At 41.8% G+C, this 24,770-nt stretch overlaps 1 long non-coding RNA gene across 1 annotated transcript; it reads right to left on the bottom strand.

Annotated features, from left to right (window-relative positions):
- Nucleotides 1-410: 410 nt before the first annotated feature.
- LOC118302220 lies at nucleotides 411-24,770 on the bottom strand. The gene is made up of 3 exons (XR_004790486.2): nucleotides 24,490-24,770; nucleotides 715-755; nucleotides 411-539 (listed from the first exon to the last, which is right to left on the bottom strand). It is a non-coding gene; the product is annotated as an uncharacterized LOC118302220 (long non-coding RNA).

Below are 24,770 nucleotides of genomic sequence, written 5' to 3'. Positions count from 1 at the left end.
CGGAGTGAAAAATATCCCTCGTAGCAGGCATGTATATCTAGATACACATGAGCATGCACACAGTAATGCACACTCACTCACACTCACACTCACGCAAACAACCTTTGAGCTTATAATAACCTTACGAACGTGTGGCTCTAACAATGTACACAGATAACAAACAAGGTCCCTGGAGATGTGACATGCACCGTTCCTTCCGTTCAGAACACAGCATAACGCAACAAATAATGCATCACTGTTTCGAAAAAATGAATTATTGTGTGTAATGAAGGAGCGTTTGAGTGAGAGAGGTAGCGGAAGAGAGAGAGAGAGAGAGAGAGTGTGAGTGTGAGTGTGAGTGTGTGTGTGTGTGTGTGTGTGTGTGTGTGTGTGTGTGTGTGTGTGTGTGTGCAAGTGCAAGTGTGCTGTACCTTTTCCGAGAACCTCAGGGGAAATGCGGTGTTTTAGATAATGACAGGTCCCTTGTATTTGTTGATGCCTAGCTCTGCATTATGCCATGAACAAAACCTCATCACCATTCTCAGCTCGGTTGTTGTCATCTATCAGCAACACACACACTCTGAATAGATAAACACACTCGCTGCGAGGCTATAAAGCATACAGAAATTAGGTGTGATGTTGATGATAGTGTTGTGTGTGTGTGTGTGTGTGTGTGTGTGTGTGTGTGTGTGTGTGTAAGGGAGAGAGAGAGAGAGTGTGTACATGTAGACTTACGGTCGCATCCTCATTTCACAGATTCCGCCTGAAGATCACGCCTGTGAAGAATAACATCATTGTGTATTTTACTGCTATCATGGGCAGAGCAGAGGACATCATAGACATATGCACCCCAGACTCGCGTGCGTGCAAACAGCCAGTTCACTGCTGGACTGGAAAATAATAAAACAAAATTATCTTTGCCTCTTAGTAGTGGAAAAGGCTTTGTGGCTGGTTTTGTCCCAGCGAATCCAGCCGGAGGAACCGAATCCCCGCTAAATGGTCCAAAAATGGCATGTAGAAATCTATGTTATTTTTATCCCAGTCTTTCACAATTGCTTACACGCTAAAATTGTAACTTGAAAAACAATCAGTCCAACCTGAAACTCATGCATCAAAGTACATAGTCGTCGTCTCGCACAAACGAGAACCAGACGGAGAACGCCTGGTTGGCAGTAAGAAACTTTTGATTAATGGTGCACATTTACATATTGCAATATCAATTTTTTTGCTCACATTTAATTTGTAATATGGTGTTAAGTAATGGTTAATTGCTGGCCTTGTAGAGTGACCTAGATTACTTTATCTATATACCTGCACACCTGATCCTTTTTCTTTCCTCTCTGTTATTATGCACATTTTGGAAAGAGCCATCAAAGGTGTTCTTTAAACGTTCGTAATAACCAAATAGAAGTTTGATGAAAATATTTCCGGCTCAAGTTGTTTGCCTTTTTAAGAAGTTTATGACCCTTTGCATTTGCCCTTGTGGTTTGGTTGGTAAATTCCTACAAAATGGTCATCATTTCAGAAACTGTGTCCCTGTAAACTGTCACCTAGCAAAAGGAAAGGAGATGGGGACAGAACATTATTGGCCACGATGCCGTTGTAAATGTCCTTGGACAGCGTTGGAGGAAATAAAACCATGTGTGCAGGCGTCCTCCATCATCACGCTAACCTTGGTCACTACAACACCGCCCTTCTCGTAAAAAATCCCTCACACACTACATGCCATCCTCATTCCAGCCGAACAGAGGGGTGGACCGGAGCAGCCCAGGTATGTTGTCGCGGGCAACGTGACGCTACACTCGTTCACAGACATTGCGGACTCATCGTCACGGCCATGTCCTCTCTGCTCTATTCTGTTGACATTTTTTTGCGACGCACGACCGACGTCATATGAGTCGTTGCTGTCGCTCGTTATAACACGATCGGATTGCGTCCAGACGTATTCCGGTCTCCTTCCGTTGGTAACGCCTCTTGGAAATCGCATTTGGGTTTAAAACTGTCTACGCCAGGCCATGTTTAGCCAGGCAGAACATTGCCTGTGCTGTGGTCCAGACTAAAATAGGAAGCATGATGTATATCCTAATTTCTTTTTTCAGAATTTTGTTGTTTGTGGGTTTTTTTTCTTGTTTTCTCCTGTTGAGTACGACAATTGTTGCAAACAAAACACAAGCCTTCCAAAAAAACTGTGTTGCAGGAAAAAAAAAAGTGCATTGCTGTAAAAGAAAATTATGACCAGCCAGTGAAAATTGTCAACACATGTGAAAAGCTGTGACGCTGATGTGTTCTGTGTGGCTGTGAAAAAGTCATGATTATTGTCATGATAAGATATAGTTCATAGTTCAAATCTGTAGGATCTTAATGTATGTCATTAACGAGGGGTTAAACACAATGTATTAATTTAAAGTGCAGGCATTCCACATTCTACATGAACAAGCAGTTAACGCTGTGCAGCTTGAATGACACGGCTCACTGGCTGATATCCAGTGGCTGTAAAATTTGAAACAATAAAATTTGGTAAAGGTTTGTAAGAGGGTAGAGACCCACTTCAAGGTGCAATCTTCTCACGTAAACCTAAGTGGTGGGGTGGAAATAAACTTGGATGCTTGTCCTCATGATGGATGAGGCTTCTGTCATGGAAAGGGCATACTTCACTGTTGTTCCGCTGACTGCTGTTTTGAGAAGCACATCTATTGTGAAAGAGCAAATGTTCCCCGTCCTTCAAGAAACCCGAGAGTAGATTTGCGATGTGTTTTTGGAGGCTATGGTCGGAGCACGCTCACCCAAAGAAAATCAAGTTCCATGGTTGGTCACAGCAGAAGGGCAGGCTTGCCTGCACATCCTGGCTCAGATCTGAGGTCTGCACTGTCTTCCTGCGTTAAGATCAACTGCACGCTTGGAGGAAAGATAGGCAATGGGATATAGGGGTTGCAACCTTGCCCTTTGCAGTTTGAGGACTGATCATGAGAAAAGCTTCTTCACTGGCTCGGAAAAAAAGGACATATTGTAAGACACTTGGGAGATGCGAACCTTAAAAACAGAGTGCCCCGAAGGATCAAAGAAAAAATAACTGTAGGAAACCGTTTCACTCTTTCACAGTCTCCCTGACGGAACACAAACAAACTGTTTTCTAAAGGCCCAGAGCTTTCAGCGAAGTTACTGCTGACAAATCTGCGGGTTAACAAAGATCAGGAAACTCGCATGTGGAACAGCATTTTATTTATTTTACCTGAAGATTGTCCTCTGCGTATAGCCCTGCATCAGAGTTCTTTTTTTAAAAGCGGCCAAATTAGATTTCTGGCCGTTTAAAGAAAACTAACAGAATAGAAAATTACTTAAAGCCCGGGCAGAATTAAAGATGTGATTCTGCACCAGCAGCAAACCATGAGACACTAAATAAAATGTAATCTCATAGTCCCATTAGAAAGTGCGGCTGCACACAAATACACAAACACACACACAGAGAAATACATAAAGTGTCTTATCATTGAGTCATCTGTTCATGGGGCTATACCATTTCCTTGGGCTGGCATTAATTCTTGCTCATCCGCATTGGGAAGGACATGCTGCCTCCAGAGATCCACCATTGCAATCTCTCAGACAGACAACAACTGTGTCTCCTATCAAATACGTTCATATACAACTCAAATGAATGAATAAATTCCAAATCGTTTGCATTTCCGATAAACAAAATGATGCAACACTGAATAGATCCACAAAATGTTCAATGTAAAAAAAACTGTATAGCTTCAAGATTTTAACTGACAAGCTGAAGCAACACATAGTGTTTGGTTAGGGTGCATGAAAACATTGTAATTTTGGTTAACATTTTTTAAAAATTCCATTTTTTTCTTCTTCTCTGTATCGTCTCACTTCATGTGTTATGAGAAAAAGTCACATATTAATACAAATTAGAAAATCCATAAAGACAGGTTTCTATGGCAATAACGTCACGACTGACAACTTCTGAGGAGATGAATGTGAAAAGCTGTTCTTGCGCCTAAAACTACATGAATTGCAAATGCAATAGGTAAGATCAGAACCTGCCTTTTAGCCCAGAGAGCACTTAAAAAAAGTCAGTTTTAAAGTGAGACGGCTTTGCCACAGATACTTTGTGTTCCAAGGCTGATTAATGAATATTCTGTGTACGACATGGGTCCAGGGGTTTGGTCTTGGAAGCGGCGACAGACGATCAGAGCAGACTGATGCCTTCGGGTGAGAAATGTGTTGCGTTGTTGTGTGTAGGCGTACGGAGCCTCTGTTCGCGCTCCTGTGTGGTTGATCAATAGTGCTGTGCTTGTTTACACTGCAGTCACCTCCAATTGGAGATTTTGCATCAATTTTTACACAGTGCCATGTACATTTTGAGGACGGAGCAGAGAGTTTAGATGCTGATTTTACAAATGTATTACGTTACAACGAGCACACTGTTGTTGAGGGCGTTTTTCTGGTTGTTGTTGGTTTTTTCACACAGGTCATGTTTCTCTTTCTGTGGAGGTAACTTAGCGATAGCTGCTGTTTCTCAATGGAACATGTACATGCCAGAGATAACAGATGTTTATCAAAGATGGTCAGTGGTTTAAAAAAAAAGGTTTGCAATGCATGCACGGGTGTGTCGCCTTCACATTCAAATGCTTTCCTCCTCAATTCTGTGCTCCATTGTCATATATTGTCTATAGTGATACTGAACTATTGTCCGCCAACATTCTGCATAGTACTTGATGAATGTGCAAATGAAATACAAACAAGGAGATTCAAATTAGTGGTATTTTTCTTATTGAGTCGACAAGGATTTACAAACGCTGGGAAATCCAGGTTGATTGCAGTGGTTGACTACAATCTCGTGCGCTACTCCCGCCGAGTGCGTGCGCTCCCAGTGATGTCGGTAAACAAGGAATACATCTACAGCAATTGAGGTACAGAAACGTTCTCGCCAATACAAATTATAGCGCCGCTCACGTGTTGACCAGCCACATACATGTTTTAACAAGTTTTTGCAAAATCGGTCGTCGGAGAAACACAAAGTAAAGCTGCGTCGGTGCGTCTAAATTTGGCTGAAGGCAGTGGCCCTTGACTGAACCTTATTGCCAACCCCTAAAAAGCACCATCACTTCCTCTGGCATTTTCATTACGGGGAATCCATTCAGAGGTGATTTTGCACCTGCATGTCAACAAAGCTGCTTTTGATGCACCAGATTTGTCAAACTAATGGAAACAATGTCCAGTGAAGGTCAGTAATGTCACGCGGTGATGAACACTAAGAGGGGAAGGAGGGCGGAGACTCCGGGAGGCGGTCAGGTGACTACATTAAACAGAGGCCGAGGTTGGCGGAGGGGACACGGCACATGGCAGGATAATGAGGAGGGGAGGGGGAAAACGGGAGGCAACAGCGTGAATGATTCATGGAGGCTGCTGAGATTATGAAAAGCAGACGCACTGTAAAGACAGACAGGGGACACCGAGCAGGGGCTGAGGACTCGTGGCAAATCATGAGCTTGGAATTATATGACATCTGACGTTATCTGACGATTTATTTAAAAATTTAAATAAATTATTCACATGACTCAGAATGTTCCTTTTGCGCTTGGCAGTTCCATATATCAGGAATGATATTAAAAAAGGAGAAAACTCCATAACAGTTTTGCCAGGTGGCTTGTAAAATCTTAAACATTCAGTGTTTTAGTACTGCACTGCTTAAAGTTTACCTTATGATAAACTAGCTCACAAAGTGTGTGTGTGTGTGTGTGTGTGTGTGTGTGTGTGTGTGTGTGTGTGTGTGTGCGCGCATCCGTGCAGTTAACTCAACTCAAGCGCATATCCATCTTAGTCTGTTTTAATAAAAGCGCACAGATTCCGATTCTCCGGGCAAAAATAGCTGAGCTCTATTTGCCAAGAGAAGCAAAATGACCGGATATTTAGATGAATGGCTCATTTAAGGCCATGTTTGTGGAGATGGACTGACAGAAGGGGAGAGTAGCCGTCGGTCAGGGCCCTGGCTGGGATTCATAATGACCCCGGGCCAGATTACCAGCCATCTGCACAGTGCTATAGATATCTGCAGACCGCTCCAGTGGCAGCGGGGGGAAAACATTGGGGATGGAAGAATGGAAGAGTGACCTTTGGGTGAATGAGTAAAGAGACAGACAGAGCGCGGGAGAGTGGCAGAGTCATAGAGAGAGGGAGGTGACTGACAATGATAGATGGAGACCCTCACAATCTGGAGGAAACGGAAGGAGCATGACTTACACCCAGCCATGTCCTACAGTATATCACTTATACCTGCTTGGCACAGCCCAAGGCTCGGAGGAAGAGGAAAGGTGAAGGAGGCTGTCAGTTCCATCTTCTTGCAGGTGCTCGGAGACAAGCCATTCGTCAAAGTTTGTCATTGGCTCTGAGGTTATCTCACGTCTCTGATAGAAGATGATAGGAGGAACATCAGAATTGTGTGTGTGTGTGTGTGGGGGGGGGGGGGTGAACGGAAGTGGGGGAGGGGAGGGGATGAAGCGGCGGCGGTGGGGGCTGTTTCATTTGGTCTTCATATATAAAACATCCATCACCCATTGTGACGTGTAGGTGTCACCTAACCAGGCAAATCTAATGATGTGATCCTGTGGAAGTGAGGAGGAGGAAATCGATCTCGGAAAAAGTTGCGAGTGAAGTCGAACAGCACTCGGCTTTAAAAGAGCAACAGGGCTGCATCAGTCATTCGGCTGGCAACATTTTTATATTTTAAATAGATAAATAAAATCGTCTGCTGTAAGAGACAAACTTGATAAAAATGTTCCGCTTGCAGCAAAAATAAACATCATAAACTGCCAAGCAGGATTAATAATTTATAATAAAAAAAACATGTCTTAAATATATATGATGCCAAAGTGCATGTAAAATAAATATGATGTAATTTTTAGTTTTGATTAGAGCAGGACTGGGAGTGGGAGTGCAACGTTTGCAGTCGGCAAAACTTCATTTCATTTGTGAAGTGCTGCCTGCTCTGCTCTACTGGATCAAGACCAGGAGCACGGCATGGGGCCGGTGGCAAACGTTAGTGTTAAAAAAGTGACCTGTCGCTCATAACCACTGACGTGGTTCTGTGTGGATGTCAGTCCTTGCGAAGGAACCCTCTGACCGCACTGTCGGTCGAAAAAAGGATGATGTCCCCTGGAATGGTTAGTAACACCAGAGCTGTCCGAACGCATTTCCCAGTCGCGCTTTAACTCCTCTGACATAGCATGACAATGAGAGGCATCTTGACTTCTTTCCAACATTTACTGTAAATGTCGAACAGGACTGCACACATGAAGAACAACTGGCGCTGTTGTTTGCGAGCACCAAATACCTGCTGGCAGTCGGAGATGCTTTTTTTGAAAAAAAAAATGTTTACTTTATTTTTCCGTCCAATAACAGTGCCTGGTATTTTGCTCGTCAGCATGGGAGAAAGAAGTGTCCAACTTGTGCAATTCCCATGTGTCACACGTGTCTGTCTGATCTCTTTGCCACGAGGAGCTTTATTCCTCCTGCTCATTACAGGATTTTTTTTCAATTTTTTTTTTAAACACATTTGAAATACAACGGGGAGCTTTTTGCGTGAATTAATTGTTTTCTAAAACAAGCACACTGTGTGACATTAACACTCACTTATTTGAAACCAGAGGCGGAAGAATAGGCATATTGATGACAGACACAGGCAAAATCATTCAAGATGGATAATGCAATCTCCAACATGGCACAGTGCCTGAGACCAGGTTGGCTTCTATTCTCCACAATAAAATAATTAAAAAAACTGGAATGACCTTGAATTAGCTGGGGCTGACTCTCTGGCACAGCCGACATGAAGTCTAAAATTACTGCTGGGGGGTCAGCGAGGGCCCCTGTCGAGGGAACGGGAGAACCACAGGCCTTGTTTTTGCCTTGCCAGTGAGGTGGAGGAGAAACAGTCAATGACAGATGAGTGAAAGATAAAGACTGTGACTCCGTAGTGCTTCATTCTTTGTATTTCCTCTCCCTCTCTCCAGGTGTGGCAAAGAAAAGCCAAGGTCACTTTACAAACATTGAACCTTGAAAGCAAGGAGAGTAATATCCCAGTGCTCCTTCATTTATTTTATGGAAATGGAAGGTAATCCTACAAACCCATTAGTATTAATTGGAAATGTACAGGAAATGAACAGAGCATCAAGCAGCCACCCGCTGGTCTTTATCGAATTATGCATTTTGTGGTAACACGGCACAGGATAGAGTTGTGACATGAAAGGGATAATCAGATCGTCTTCAGACAAGTTTGATGTTTCAGGCACAAGAAAATGTTGAGTTGATCTTATTTTCTTATCTTATTTACTCTGCACTAATACAGAGCAGCATCTAACTCGGTTTCTTGAGAAAAATTTTGATCACGAGCTAAAGATACAATATTGAATGAAATTGACTGTCATAATATTAGCATAATCCCTGAGGCTATTTAAAAAAATATCTTCAGTGAACCTTTGTGTTTATAATTCTTGTTCTTCTCCACTTACTTTTTCAGAGCAGAGTTGAAATGCAGTTCACAGTCTGAAATATTCATAGACACAAAAAAATTCTGTCTTGTATAACATGTTGTACAGTTAAGAACTGACAAAGCTTTGGCAGAAAGTCAACGTAGCCTACAGAGATAATGTAGGGTCAAATTTATATTCAGCAGTAAAATCCTCATGGCCTTTGAATCCAACATGCTAAAGCTCACGTTTACTCAAGATGGTGAAGATAATATACATGTATACTTTTCACATCCAACATGGTCCATTATGAATTTTTCAATTCCGAATACAACACCTTGTTTCCATTAGTGCCCCAACGCGGTTGCTGTAGAAATAAATGCTGCTTGTTAGTCGTCAATCATTGACCTCTAGTTATTATGATACTGGTCACTGTCTGATTGACACTTGTATCCATCATATGTCAACAGACATGCTAAGTACTGAATTACATATTTATCACTCGGTGTGCAGCTTACTGAGGAGACACGCAATCGATATATCAACAAACATGACGGCATGAAAAACAACCTTCTTCCTTGTAAAGGTGTTGACAAGGACAGTGCAGGCAGCAACACTTGACCTTGTGGCGCTTTCCACACAGTCACATGGTCTATTCCGACATTCAGCCCACAGCCTTTTTTTCTTTTCTTTTTCTGTCTGTCCTATCTCAACATGCCTCGCTAAAAAAGATGGCGAGCTTAACCTCTCATCGAGTCCATAACCCTTGACCTCTGCAGCCTCTGTGAGCAGCTGAGGTATGGTGGAATTTCAGCACATTAAATGAATGGAGAGGACAAGGGCGCTAGGCTCTAAAGGGTGTCCGTCTGGAAGATCACATGGCAAAGCCTGGTGCCAACCACCTAGTTAATTAACAATGACGGGGAAAACACCCAACACCCACTCAAAGACATTGGCATATGTTCCAGCAATTTGCTTGGGGTGGAAAATCACGAAATCAACGAGCCTAAAATAAAGACTCCTTGGAGGACGTGTGGATATATAAACAACTGGTTGGAGTTGGTGAAGCTGTCATCTAGATCTTAAATGTTTCTCATCCAGTTTCTCTCCACGGTGCAATAATTCATATCTAAGAAGAGGTGATATTGGAGTGTCACCATGGCTTCAATAAAAATCACAGCCCCCTGAAGCTATCTGCAGTCCATCTCCATTACAGTCAAGCACTCGCATGAACCCTGCCTCTGTTGATATCACCTTTCATGAAAAAGCCTTTGCTCATTGTCTCTTTTCATTTCTGTTTATTCATTGTTAATGGAGGCCAAAACACTCCAGCAGTCGTAGATATTCACAGGAGGAAAATTAAAGCAGCCTCCGAGTTTGAACGGTGCCCAAATAATTTGCACAATTACGCGTTATCTGGTGCCGCTAATTGCGAAAAAGCTAACACAACGCTTCAGGAATATATGAGGACCATAGGAGAAGCCGAAGATTTACGATGATTACCGGGGAGTCTCACTCAACGAATAAACGGCCATAAGGGCGAGGAGGATATTATGAGCATAATGGTAACGTGTCGATTGTTAGCCCCCTTAAGCGGTCATATCTGCTTGAATGAAGCTGCGTTTTTCACACCTGAACATTAAGTATTGGCAGGTATGTCAATCCTGAGATGTGAAATTGACTCAAAGAGATGTATGGATAAAGTGAAAAACAATGCGAGAGAAACATAGTAGAAGACACAGAGTGTAATGACAGACATTAACAAAGCGCAATAGTGGTTGACAAGAGGGGGCGTCACACTTTACATGTTCTGTAGGAGAGGTTTTATTCTCACCTCATCACTTGTCACTCGAGCATTGCAGTGCATATTTGTACGGGTATTATTAGGATTTGTTCGCACATCCTCCGCTTGTTGAGACTCCATCAGAGAACTGTGTGTCTCACAGATCTGCCCCTTTATAAGTACAATGATAAAAGCCGAACATCTTTTGACGATGTGTTGGCGAGTTTGACCGTGATTTAAATCGCTCATGAAAGAAATAATGACATCCCTTGTACGCCCCCCCCTCCCGGTGAAATGCTTTGAAGAAGGACTGTTGTTGTGCTTCATGATGGTCAAAGTGGAGAGGTCACCTCTGTTCTGCCGATGTCAGGGACTCACTGGAGGAACCATTGTTGTCAATCTAAATAGTCACGGCGGTATTCTGTTTAGCTTTTCAACCGCTATCACTTTTGCCTCACATTTGACAGCAGGTCTCCGAGAACAAACGGGAAACGCTGACCCGATGTGAAATCCTCTCCCACAGTAATTTAACACCATCTGCCCTCTGTGCTTTATTTATGGGGCTGTACATTTCAATTTGTGGTTCTACAGTGGGTTGGTGGCAGCACGTAGACATTAGGGCCCTTTCATGTGTGCTCGATTTCATGATGACTCTAGTCAACATTATGAATCATAGTGCTCTAGCTTCTACCTTTTTGCATACGAGGCTTTGTAATGAGGATGAGCCCACCTGAGTCGGCCTACTTATCCCAGTGCTTTGATTATGATTCTCCGTGGGGTAGACCTTCACTCTCACCGCTGTGCGCGTTTAACACCCTGCCTGGCATGTTGCAGCAGTCGTTGCAGTTTGTTGATGCTTGACCCTTCGCTCCGCACCACCGACACTGTCAGGATCTGCGTCTGACTCCCGAGCCCTGCTGTTTAACGACGCTGCCCTGCCTGTGAACGTGGGTCCGGGTGACAGGTCCAATGACAAACCGGCATCAGGATGCAGCCGTAGAATCTTTAGTGAATTCACGGCTGTTGTCTTGTAGCTTTAAGAGCAATTTCTTTTAATTTCTCATGCAGTCGATTTACAGTTCACAATGCCTCAACCGAGACTGGTTAAACTAGGTTCATGGAATTGACAAGTAACTGTTTGACTGAATAGGGTGATTTATTTTTCGAGGACAGCTATTGTAAAATCAAATTCAATTAACTTCCAAACAATTAAAACTATGACCTTCATCATTGCCAAAACGTTGACTATGTCTTTATTATTGGAACCATGTATATAAAGATGTATTACATGTCTCCACATTTATAGCATCATTAACACCAAACACACTAGACAAACTGACACTAGAAATATAGAAGGGGGGGGGGTTATGACCTGCACTGCAGCCTACCAGCCACCAGGGGGAGATCCTGATGATACTGCTTCACTTTAGGGAGCTGTCATGTCGTCCATCTTTATATGAGGAGAAACAATTGGAACCGAGACAACAGAGGTCCCATGAGTCCCAAAGCAAAAAACATATTTCAACCTCAACCATAACTGTTCTCTAAACTTAAACAGTCAGGTTTGTGCCTAATCCAAACCAAAGCTTAGCTTTTTAGCTTTTGTGTTATCATAAAACAGAGGTCCAGACCAATTACGTTGTCCTATTATTATCAAATTATAAAACATTGCTGTGTGGCATTCGAAAGGGAAATTATGGATGATGAATTTTATCATGAAATTTTGAGGATTGTTGGTCCGTTTTCAACACAGAGAAATATCCATCTAGTCAATGACTGTCTGTCATTCATCCTCCATTTTGACCGCAATATTAATAACAACAACATTACTTTTACATTTAGTATTTTAAAAGGTCACTTGAAAGGACACGAAGAAACAAAATGTATATAATGTCTCCTTATAGCCTTAGAATATTAAACCATTGTACCCTTTTTATTTACTCGGTCTAATTCAAACCAAAGGATTGGATCAGTTCAAGGATAATCAAAGGATTAAACTGCAGCATGTTGTGTCAGTGGAGACCATGTGCAGGTCTGAATGGAGCTCAGCAGGGTGACACTGTTAACAAGCTAATATCTGGAGCTGTATCTGAGAAATGGGAAAATGTAATTTGGCTGACCAACTGTGGTGTGATGAACATGGCCCTCTGTCTGATCACCTAGTTTGTATCTCACCGGTGAGACGTAATCGCCCGAATGTCTTATCCTTTGGTGCAAAGCTGGAATTGTTATGTTCAGTCAATGGCCTGATGCACTCAAACTGCTGTAGACTGCAGTCCAAATTGAATTAGTCACAGGCGCGTCTTACAACTTAATCAGATACACTTTCAGACCACTAATTAAGAAGAATAATTACATATGCCTGTCTCCTGTGGGGCAGGGTACTCCTAAGCGTCTGTTTTAGAGTGACTATTATTAATTATGGTGGCTAAGGTCTGAAATGACTATGCCTTCTGCATTTTCATGTCAAGTGTGGCGTGACTGAGGAAATAATTGTTTTGATTTGCTCGGCTGCGTTCAAAATCTCACATCAGTCTGATAAACAATTCCGCAACGTCAAGGTATAATTGTCTCCTTAAAGTTTTCCCTCAAAAGTGGCTGTTAAAAAGAACGGAAAAGTTTCTTTCCCTTCCTCCATCTGTTTTTATTTTTTCCCTCTGCTTGTTATTTTAACTACCTAATCCTGGTCTATATTCTACAAGAGCTGATCCACACTGAATTCCTAAAGAGGTTGAGTTAACCTCTGCGAGAGCTCGATCAATAGCAGGTGTCTTGACGATATTTAAGAAAGAGAAGATGGCCGAGAGCCTTTGTGAACACTGGGATCTTGGCTCTCCTCAAGTGAGATAAATGTACGTCTTGATTGACTGAACAAACGAATTGGAAGGAGTTCACACAAGGCACGGCTAAGCAAATTATGGCTAATTCTTGTGAAGCGGGGTTCATTAAAAGAATAGATCAAGGGGAATTTATTCTTCACAGATCTGAATAAGAATGTCTTCATTTAGTGTAAAATATTTGGCGAAGTTTATATAACAGGTCATTGCAGCAATTTTCGGAGGGGGTATTGAGGTAAATCAGTGGCGCACACGTGAAAATGCCTCATCAAACTGAAACAAGCGATGCTGTTAAGTTGAAATGTTATTTACTGTGCCACAACATAAACCACCCCTTTTTGTGTGGCAGCCGTTGAGCTTAAAAACACAGAATTCCCCTGCCAATGGAAGATACACCTAGTGATGTACTGCATGAGGATGATCATTTGTGTATGCCTCCTGCAGCAAAGAAATCGTGAATAAACTCTTTCCTTATGCTTTATTTTGCACGTCCTCTTTTTCACACGGAAAACACCTGTCTGCTGAGACCTGACACCTACAAATTAAGTTTTCTAAACTTGTTCGTGAAGTTGAAAATGTAATAAGTTTAACAACTGGTCCTGGCATGAGGTGACATTAATTCTTGGATATGGTGACACCTAAAAGATACATACCGTAGGTCGAAGTGAGGTCACATGTAAATGATTGGTGTGAAGAATTAGATTTGTAATGTAACAAGACACAACACACACATCCTTTTCTCATCACGCATAATTGCTTAGGGCATATACTCTGTAATACGCTTATGAGATTAAGACTCACAGAATGAATGTGTCATCCCTAATTCAGAAAGAGATGGACAATTTCTTTATTAGGCACGATGATGTAAGTCACAAAAGTTAAACCATTCCGCAAAGCATTCTCAAATGCCAAAATTTTACAATGCGGAATTTCCTCTGCTTCTTTGTCGCCGTTTTACATATTCAGGCTAATTTCCTGCGGGTCTATATCCATTTCTGTAAGCCGGGCAAAGAGGGGAAGGGTAATATACTGTATAACAACAGTATGAGAGAGAAAACAGATAACCATCAGTGCTGCACAGATGACACATTGGTATGGGTTCTGTAGATACAAGCACCCGCTTCCTGTTCCTGAGTGCCATTCCATATACACCTTTGTTAGAGCAAAGAGCGATCAATAGAGTCACAGATAAGAGCTCCCCTCATCTGATAAGGCTCTCTGGGGGAAAAAAAAATCAGGGGGTTTTACCTACAGGCTCATCACTAATTAGAGCCACTTGCAATAAATTTTAGATACATTACAGATAATATGGTGTTGCGTTGTTGTGATTGGCTTACATTGTATTGTATTGTGTAAACCTTGATTTTTTTCCCCCCACCTCAAGAGCAAAGCTGTAATCAAAGAATAAAAGAGAGGAAGGTGTGATTTATTATGATATACCTGTATGTATTTTATAAATCCACCGGCAATCATTTATCCGGAATCACTGTATAAGTACACCACGATCGCTAAAGCGCAGACAACTACAAATGACGTCAAAAAGTGCGCGACGGCAGCAACCGTATCCAGGATATTTTGGTTTAATTTGTGAACAACGAAAGGAAGTGCAGATGCGTCGTCCATCTTTATAAACATGGTTCCAACGAACAAACAAACTAAATTTCTTTCACCACCACAGCACTGGGATCAGTTCCTACTAGGAACAGTTTATTATTGAACAGGTCCTCTTATTATTTAGACTCAAACACTGATCAATGCACAACTTAGACACTTCTGGAATTCATATCTAAAAAATCTTATCAGTTAACACAACTTGTTGACCATAAACAGATTTTCAACATTGTCATAAGTCCACAAAGGGACAAGGAGGTACATAAGAACAAGGTCAACCCGATTTTATCGTCAGGCCCTGTTTTAACAAGCAAACTTAGAAACAATCGAATGAGTTGTTTACTTCATTAAATGCTCCAGACAGACGAACAACCATTGATAAAATGTCTAACAGTCTTTCAGTCTGCAACTCCAGACCAGTGGATAGTTGAATTTCCTTCTGACTTCATCACTATATTTCCCGTTGCTTTCATTTGGTCCCCCCATTTTCATGACAAAACCCTGTCATTTGAATAACTGCACAATTGCGAGCTACATAAATCCATGAATCCACCATACAAGAAGAGACGCCCTCACTACTTAAGAAATCAATACTCTTTTAATGGAAGTGGAGAGAAATTACTTAAATACTAGTCCAGAAATCAAAACACAGTGAATATGTTGACACAGGGGTTAAAAGCAGTGTCAAACACAAACACTTGGCAACAGCTCATCAAGGCGTCCGAGTCTGAACAGAAGGAAGACGAGACCCAGACAAGAAACCAGCATCGTGCGCGTACAGAAGATCTGTCATGTCCGTTTTCTTTGGTGTCGAATTATATGTGAAGGTCTGAGAATGAGGCAGAACAGTGCAGTTTGAAATATAAGTGCAGTTCTTTCAAAGACGTTCTCAGTGGATTTATAACTGGAGGTCACAGAACTGTGTCTAGTAGAAACTTGTGTCAGCTGTAATAAATCCAGAAGGCGAATCTCATTATGTTTAACCCTGTCGCCGGATCTGAACTTCTATACACTATAGTTATAATGAAACGGTGACAGTGTACAATGTCTAAAGTCAAGTTAATACACTGGCCCAGAATGAAGATTCATGGTCAAGTGCTTTTCATCTCTCCACTTGCACAAGCCTAAATGTCCCGTTTACACCATCTGCCTGTCGGAAAGAAAATAAACTGTGAGTGTCATTAAGATTCATGTGTTGTACACATAATACTTATTCTTGAAAGCACGGTAATGACATTTAGTTTGTTGTGTAAGAGCATATTTGCGAACAATTTGTATAGTCTCTTATCAGACAAGGTGAAAACATCAAACATTTTAGCCAACAGACAACCTAGCATTAAGAAAACTTCATTCGTGAAGTTATTAAAAATATTATATTTTTCATTGTTCAATGACTCATAGGTAATCATCATACTTGAGCAGATGCTAATAAAGAAATGTGTATGTTGTTTTGCCAATAATCAACACCCCGGAACTAAACTATACATGCCCCATAAAACATAAACCAGTCAGAGGGACATTAATCTTCTTAATCATCATCATCCCTTTGCCAAATGACACAGTAATTAAACGTTCACGGTTTTGCACTTTTTATGTTTTTTTCCTTCTCAGCCAGAAGATGCCAGGTTGTCTGTGACCATTCTGTGAGGGTCACCGTGATGACGAGAAAGATGTGGTAAAGAGGGGTTTCTGTGGGGGTGTTTCCACACTTCTACGATACTTATTACTGCTACCGGACATTTAATTCAACGTTATTTGTTCAAATGTTTTTTTTTTGTTCAAATGTTGTTGTTTTTTTGTTGTTGTCTGCTTTGGACAGCAGCCCGGCTGCTGGCATTGAGTTAGCCATGATGCTAATGCTGCCAGAAGTTAAAGGGATAGTTCAGTGATTTTGAAGTGCGGTTGTATGAGGTACTCATTACTAATATGTAACCTTATGGAGATGGTGATCAGCGATGTCATGGAGGAGAAGTGGAAGTAGCGAAAGTCACAGTCCCACTGTTGCAGAAGGGACCTCCTCTTTTTTGCCAAATTTTGAACGTCACGTAAAAAAAAAAAACCTGTTCAATTGTATGCTAAAGCATGTAACTCGAACATCTGATTTGCTGAGTGATACGCTGATTCCCTGCACAGTAATACATGGCCTAAGTACGCTTAGAAGTGCAAACTTCTAAGCGTAAAAAGGAAACTTAAAATGCTTTCTGGCGGCAAACTGAACCAATAGAAAAAAAGACATCCTTTAGTGTAAAATTGAACCGATATATATATATATATATATATATTTATTTTTAGGTAACGTTGAAAATGTGGCGGAAAAGTTTTTCGGTGGTCCCTTCTGCAACAGTGGGACTGTGACTTTCGCTACTTCCACTTCTCCTCCAAACTCCCTAAAATGACAGCGCTGATCACCATCTACATAAGGTAACATATTAACTATGCATAAGTAACTCATACAACCCAACTTCAAAATAACTGAACTATCCCTTTAACCCTATAGGAGCCAGGAAAAACGAAGTAGGAGCTTCAGTATACGTCTTGCTACTGCAGCGTCTTTACCACTTGGAAACGCTAAGGGCACGGAAGTTGTCTGCTGCTTCTGTAACAATACTTTTTTATTGTATTCTACAGTGTGTCAGTGTCTCTACAGACTAAAATCTGCTTGTGTGTGCTCAGTCAACAAGAATACGTATTTTCAACATGATAGAGGCCTTCAGTATAAAAGGGCAGCAGGGATGGTGGTCCTCGAACTACCATCTTCAGAACGGTGAAATGACAGTCAAGGATCACTTTTATCTCATGGCTCACTGATCGAGCACCGCATTGCCCCCCCCACCCCATCTTGGTCACAACAGTTATTCCTCACCGGCTCTTCTCTATGGCCCGAGACCCCCCCCCCTTGTTGAAATTGCGCACAAATTGTGTAGTGCAGACTACATCACTCAGGTGAGAGACGGCAGCTGTGATAAATGCACTCGCACAGGCACTTCTTGATGACAAAGACGACTCGATGCTGCTCAGAAGAACCAAATGACACCCCGCCGTCCTTCTCCAGAGCAGCGACTCAAGCTCTCACTTTCCCCTGCCTCTCTCATCAGCGAGGCTGAACGTCTCACTGTTGTCAGTCACAGAGAAGAGGGGGCAGCATTTTGTGCGGCAGCATCTTACAGAAAGAGTTTTCAGGGCGCAATCTGTAATACTGAAAAGAAGCAATACCGTTAGAATCCAAGACAAACGAAGAGGGCAAAAAATCTACTAGCAACCTGCTAAATACAAATGGATTGACGGAACAACTAAATATTTGTTGGTATATAGGTGCTGGCCATTTGCCTAAGGGTCCATCTGGGGGCTTCAGCGCTCACCAGATTCATTCATACCAGAAGCAGTAGACCCAGTTGAAGAGAAAAAATTGAAAACCCATGTATTTGTTTTCACTACACTTTTTTCTATGGGTCTTTACATGGAATCTTTATATTTAGAAGCTATACCTTAATAATAGCTTTTTGAGGTAAACCCTGCAAAATTCGTGTGCACTATTTTGGAAGGAAAATGTCCAATCTCTGATTTCAGCTTCCTAAATGTGAATATTTTCTGGTTTCTTTGCTCCTCTATGACAGTAAACTGAATATCTTTGGTGTGTGGAAAAAACAAAACGTGATCTTGGGGTTTGAGAAACACAATTGACATTTTGGACATGACATTTTATGGACCAAACAACTAAACGATTAATCGAGAAAATAATCGACGGATTAATCGATTATGAAAATAATCGTTAGTTGCAGCTCTAAATTGGATCTTGTTTATATTAGTTTATGGTCTTTCCTTTAAATAGCAAGCTAAAAAAAGAGATGCAAAGATCACAGTGTTGACTAAACGTATTGTGAGTCGGCATGTGAAAAATGTGCCGTCATATCAGAACAAAAAGTCATGTTTAATATAAGGATCTTTATCCAAACTCATTCAGGCATTTTAATGGCATGGTTCATTTCAGGACATTGTGCTCCCCAAACCACATGTACCAGATGAACGATTCCCCATTTTCCTTTGTCTCTTAATTTTGTCTGATCTGTACGTGCCATCTTGTTTATTCTGTTAAATAAGTCAGCGTCTCATCATGCCCTGGAAATAAAAGCTCAGACTGTCAAATCTTTTTCAAAAGTAAACCCAAAAATACACTCGCAAAAACAATTGCCAGTTCTCTGCTTTATGTGTTCACTGACGTATCTGTCCTTCTGCTTTTTGCCATCTTTTCATAAGCTTCAAAGGCACTAACACCATCTGTTTTCTCTGAGGCTGAGGGACAATGGATGATAAGATGAGAGTCCTTAGAGCCATTGTTTTTTTCTCTCTCTCTTCCATACTGTGTGAACTGCCTTCTATCATCTCAGCAACTGTGCTATGCGTTTGTCTTAAATTAGATACAAGTAAATCATTTCGCTTATTTCATAAAGAATTTACAGTTTACCAAGCATGTTATTAACCCAGCTCATAAGGAACAATATCATATTTCTAACTAATATTTTCCTTGCTCATTAGAACCACTGTGGGCAATAGAAAAAAAATAGTCGTCACATGATGGTGATTTTTATAGGCCACAATAAGTAGATTTTTGTATGTTGTTGTGCCTTGATGATTTGGATAAGTGCTTGTACTTTGACAGATGAAAGTGTGTTGATTTCACGCAGTAGGCCCACACATGTATAAAATAAGGAGTCATATCATAATCAATTGACATTTTCTTACTGCCAGCACCAAAAAACAGTCACAGCATGACAAAGTTTTTCTATGGAACCAGCTATGAAAATGCAGTAGTCGAGTTCTAAGTAATGCTTTAGTTTAATTTCATTTCTTCATTTAAGTAAAAAGCAACGTGAGTCTGAGCACATACAAGACTACAAATCCAAATAGGCCTTCCACAAATCTAGTAAGAAAAACTTCCCCAAAAATAATTTTGAGTTTGACATTTGACAAATTTCACGAAACTAAACTGCTCTGCACGAGAAAACTCTTGCCATACTTTGTGCCCCTGTTAGACCTGTTATATCGTTAGTGGTGCAGCAGAACTTCTTCTGCTGCGGGAGAGGGATACAAACGCACGCACACACACACACACTAACAGAGAGAGAGATGAATGGGCCTCATGGGACCCACTCCCACATGTAGGTGCAAAGGTGGAGAAAAAGGTGCAACGGTGGGAGGTACCAGAACGGTACAGTGTAAAATCTGCCAAGATCATACGCTCTGCTTCACCTTGCTGTGATGCTTTTGCAGAGGAATGTTGAACGTGTGGCTCATTAGCACCTTTTATTCTCGTAAAAAAGGCATTTTCCCTTACACCTGTGAGAGAAATCGTACTTCCGTAGCCAAATTCGTCCATCGACTGCAAGCATCCTTTCTCCACGCGCTTCACTAATAACGACATTTGTCACAACAATCTACTCGCTGATTAGCCGCAAAAATCATCCCCTGCCTTTTGTGTGAAATGGGCTGTTTTTGTCTGGAATGTGCAGGTCTGTTGCACTCGGTTGCTTTGGAAATGAAAGACCACAGCAGTGCCAGCACACTGGCAAAAAGTCCCTGCTCCTCTCTGCAGAGAAATGGGAAGAGAAAAGAGTTTTCTCTCTCTCTCTCTTCTTCGTTTTTCACATTGAGTGACTCAATTTCACGCTCCATTGGCATATCTGGGGTGACGCGCCATGAAATCAGTCCAATTCTGGGATTTCAGAGGAACAGTATTTTGAAACCCCCTGAGATATGTGGCCATATTACTTTCTCCACCTCTGGACAGATTACGCCATTATGTGACAGTTGCAAAGGTAAAACTGCGGTGATGGCATGTTCCCTTGGTTGATAAACTGGTTTCTAACAGAACTCTGAACAAATCACAAACGATTCAACTAAATACATCAATTCATTTCGTAACTTTAACTTGTTTCGGGTTTTTTTCCAAACACTGAAAGCTGAGAGCAGACAAATGAAAAAGAAAGAAAGAAAAACACAATCTGGCTCAGTGGGTTGGGGACTTTCTTTACGTTTACAGCAAGATACGTAACCTACACTTATGAAGGGTCATATAATCTATTTTTCAATGCCTCACAGAATTGGTAATAATCTGATGGAATGAAGAAGGGTCTTTTGGTTCAGCTTCGATGTCAAAGGTACTTTTGCCCGGAGATTTTTGAAGCCTATGTTAATCAAAGTGAACCCCATCCACGTGTGACCTTGTCATTCTGGCGAGAATCTTCAGGTCATCCGAGCCAATTAACATTCATTAGGTTTCACCAACATCTGACCTTGCTGTCTTATTGCATTCATTACAATGACCTAAAATGACGAGAGTTATGATTAATATACACTCAGCCGTCAAGTTGCCAGCTTATTATAAGGTACAGCTAAAAATGAATGCCGCCACATTCAAAGCAGCTCTGCGATAAATCCAATCTTCGTGTGGGTTTTTATTTTTTGTCAGAACTGTTTTTACAGACATTTTGATTTGAGTTCATGGTTATTTAAGCGGCTGTACTTTTTATGCAGCTTCTCAGAAACTGGATGCAGTTTGCAGGGCACCTTTCTAGGAAACGAGCGACAGAAGCTGAACAAGAGAAGGTCGGCGGACCACAGGAAGGACAGGCGAGGAGCGGACACACTGCTGGGAAATACTGTAGGCCGCTGAAGAGTGCAAGCTCGAGTCTGCCAAACATGAGCCGGGGTAAAGCGCAGGAGAAGACTGGCAAGCGACCGAGGGGAAAGCAAGTTACTGAACTATATGGCAGGATCTTCACAAGACCAGAGGAAGCGTAAATGAGATAAACCACACAGAGACAACACCTGCCTCGGCTTCTACTACCGGTAGAAAGTAGAAAGTGTTTTGCTGTGACACCTTAGCTCTAATAGATCTACTATGGACACCAAGTAGCAAGAGGAATTACGTTTTTTGAACTATTATCTATTTATTTGCCTAATTATTTGCAAAAAAGAGGTGGCAAGATGTGAACACTGACACTCAGATCAGATTATTTTGCACAGATAAGCGCTTTGACACAACTGATCACACCGTAACAAAAAAAAGGTGGCCAGCAAGACGACAACCCAATCCAGGACGTGCCAAAGTCGTCAGAGAGAAAAAACAAAAAGGTGAGGTTTATTTTAACATCCTCAAAGTGTTTTTAGAGCAAATAAAGAAATCGAGTTTCTGACTTCAGAGAAATTGTCAGAAAAAAATGCTGGGGCTTGTGGTTCGCCTACTTCAAGCCAGAACTAGTTGGAGGATGAGTTCCGCAATTTTCATACATTGTATTCTGTTTTTTGCCTCGATCGCAACACAGAGGGCTGCAACTAACCATTATTTTCATAACCGATTAATCCGTTGATTATTTTCTCGATTAATAGATTACTTGTTTGGTGCATTAAATGTCATAAAATGGCAAAGAATGTTGATTGTGTTTCTCAAACCCTAAGATGATTTTTAGTTTTGTCTACACACCAAAGATATTTAGTTTACTGTCATAGAGGAGCAAAGAACCCAGAAGATGTTCACATTTAAGAAGCTGAAATCAGAGAAAAAAAAATTTCCCATAAAAACTACTTGAAGCGATTAATCGATTATCAAAATAGTTTGACGATTAGTTTAGTAATCTATTACTTATTGAATAATCGATTAACTATTGCAGCTCTAGCACCCACGTCTGACCACAGAATCTCCACAGAGTTCACAAAACTATTTCCTTTTAGCAGCGCCAGTGGCGAACGACGTGTCGGCAAACGGAGGCTCGTTGGGAAATGATTGCGCTCGTGCATGGATGAGGCCAGACTTGTCCAAAGGCTCACTTTGCTCCGTGTCGAGCGTGACATAAACAGCGACAAGGACAAAGTGGTTGGCAGGTTCACCACCATGAAGGAGAGGAGGATTAAGGCACCATAGTGTACAACGTTGGTTAACAAGTTCAAATGATTTTAACCAGGATAAACTACAGCAGGCGCAAAAAGAGACAATTGGTGAGCGAACGATCCACAATTAAGAAATGATCTGTTGTGTGGGCCTTGTAGTGCTGATTTTATGTGTTTCCCCTGTAAGAAAGGCGCCTGTCTGTCGGCTGTCTACTGGCGGTGGCGCTGAACCGTTCATTAATCGATTCAAGCGTCATTAATCAACTCGAGTGCTGATGCGATGGCCAAGGCGCTGAAACATTTTGAACGCAGCTGGCAACCTGTTTTCTTTTTTTCGTCTCACAAAGTTTGTACACCACATTCAGTGATGTTTTCTTTGACGCTGTCGACTTGCCCTTGGCTCAACAAGTGACAATTTGTTTCAATGGATCGGATAGGACATTGCACATCAGCTATTTTTTACAGTTTTTTGAATTTCAAAATGGCATTATCAGAAGGGCCCTTTGAGAGTGCTTGGCCCCGCCGTCTGTGCAGCGTCTAGGTCCGCCCCTGGCGGGACCAGGCTGTCTCTGTCTCCCCTCTCTCTTTGCTCTGTGTGTGTGTGTGTGTGTGTGTGTGTGTGTGTGTATTTGTGTGTGTGTCAAGAATGTATGAGGATCTGCAGATCTCTGTGTCTGGCCAAGGGTGGGCTGAGCTGACTTCAAGCGGTAGGCCCACACTGATTAAAAATCAAAAGTCATATTTTAATTAATTGACATTTTCTTACTGCCAGGACCAAACAACAGCCACAGCATGACAAAGTTTTTCCAGGAACCAGCTGTGAAAATGCAGTAGTCGAGTTCTAAGTAATGCTTTAGTGTAATTCCTCATTTCTTCTTAATAAACTGGTGAAGTAAAAAGCAGCAAATTGACAAATTTCCCAAACCTGAACTAACCTGAACTAACCTGTTCTGAACGAGAAAACTCTTGCTATACTTTGTGCCCATGTTAGACCTGTTATATCTTTAGTGGTGCAACTTCTTCTGCTGCGGGAGAGGGACACACACACACACACACACATTCAAAAAACAGTAATGTGGCACTTTCCCGCAGAGCTGTGCGGAGCTGGGACTTTTATGCTTTACGATGTAAAAAAAAAAAAGATAATTAACACAAAAAAAAAACAATCAGTTCATAGCATCACGAGTCTCTGACGCACTGATTTCTTTTTGCCAACGCTGCTCCCTCTTTTCACTCACTCTCTACATCGCTCGACCCTCCACCCTCCAATGTTCTTACATTTCCGTAAAAGTCATCGCAAGAGGCTCCGGCCTTCGTGTGGCGGGTGTTCAAATTATTGTGCGCGACTAAAATTGTTTGTCAATGACGCACAATAGAAATGTAAATGTTCCAAGCTAACAACACAGGCTACATATCAGCTGAAAGCTCAGAGTTCACTGATTCGTGTGTTTTTATTATAACTCTCCGACCAACTGTCATCGAATAAGCAGTCGAAGAAGAGTAAAAAAAAAAAGTTTGTATCAAAAAGTGACGTGTAAAAATTAAATCTTGAATCACACATGCTACATGCTAAACATGAAGCTATGAAGCCACGCGGCATCTGCACAGAACGAGGAGACGCTCGGCTACACGCCGCTGTCGTGATGTCAACCCTCTTCACCGACACGAAACACAAGTAAAACACCAAGCAACTGAGTCAGAATATCACATAAACACGACAACTTCACATGATGGTATATCACCGATGTCAGACTCCATAGCCGCTGCTACCGACATGCTAACAACACAAGCTACATATCATGCTAACGCCCAGCCTCTGCAGATTCAAACACTGTCCTTCCTCTATGACTCTCAGACAAACATTCAGCTCACCAGCCGCTGATCAATGTTCGTATCAACACAGCGACACACGTGAATTATGTCTTACCGTCGAAGTATTTGCAGGAAAAGTTGTGTCTTGATCCATAAATCCAATTCCGTTGGTTTAGCACAAAGACCGCTCGTCATTTCAAGATGTTAATCAACGCCTGCTCCTCCTACTCCGACTACACATGCGGAAGTCGCATGTCAAATGGCGTCGGGGGAAAAACGCGTCACAGTGGGTTCGCCCCCTCACAGATAGCGAATGGTGTCCGTGATGCTGTCCGTCGATTCTACTGGCTCTGACGGTTCTATAGACGTGTCAATCACCCAGCTTGACCAATGCGC

This window comes from Scophthalmus maximus, chromosome 4 (assembly GCF_022379125.1).
Source record: "Scophthalmus maximus strain ysfricsl-2021 chromosome 4, ASM2237912v1, whole genome shotgun sequence".
NCBI classification, from domain to species: Eukaryota; Metazoa; Chordata; class Actinopteri; order Pleuronectiformes; family Scophthalmidae; genus Scophthalmus; species Scophthalmus maximus.
This window is presented reverse-complemented; position numbering and strand designations above follow the sequence as displayed.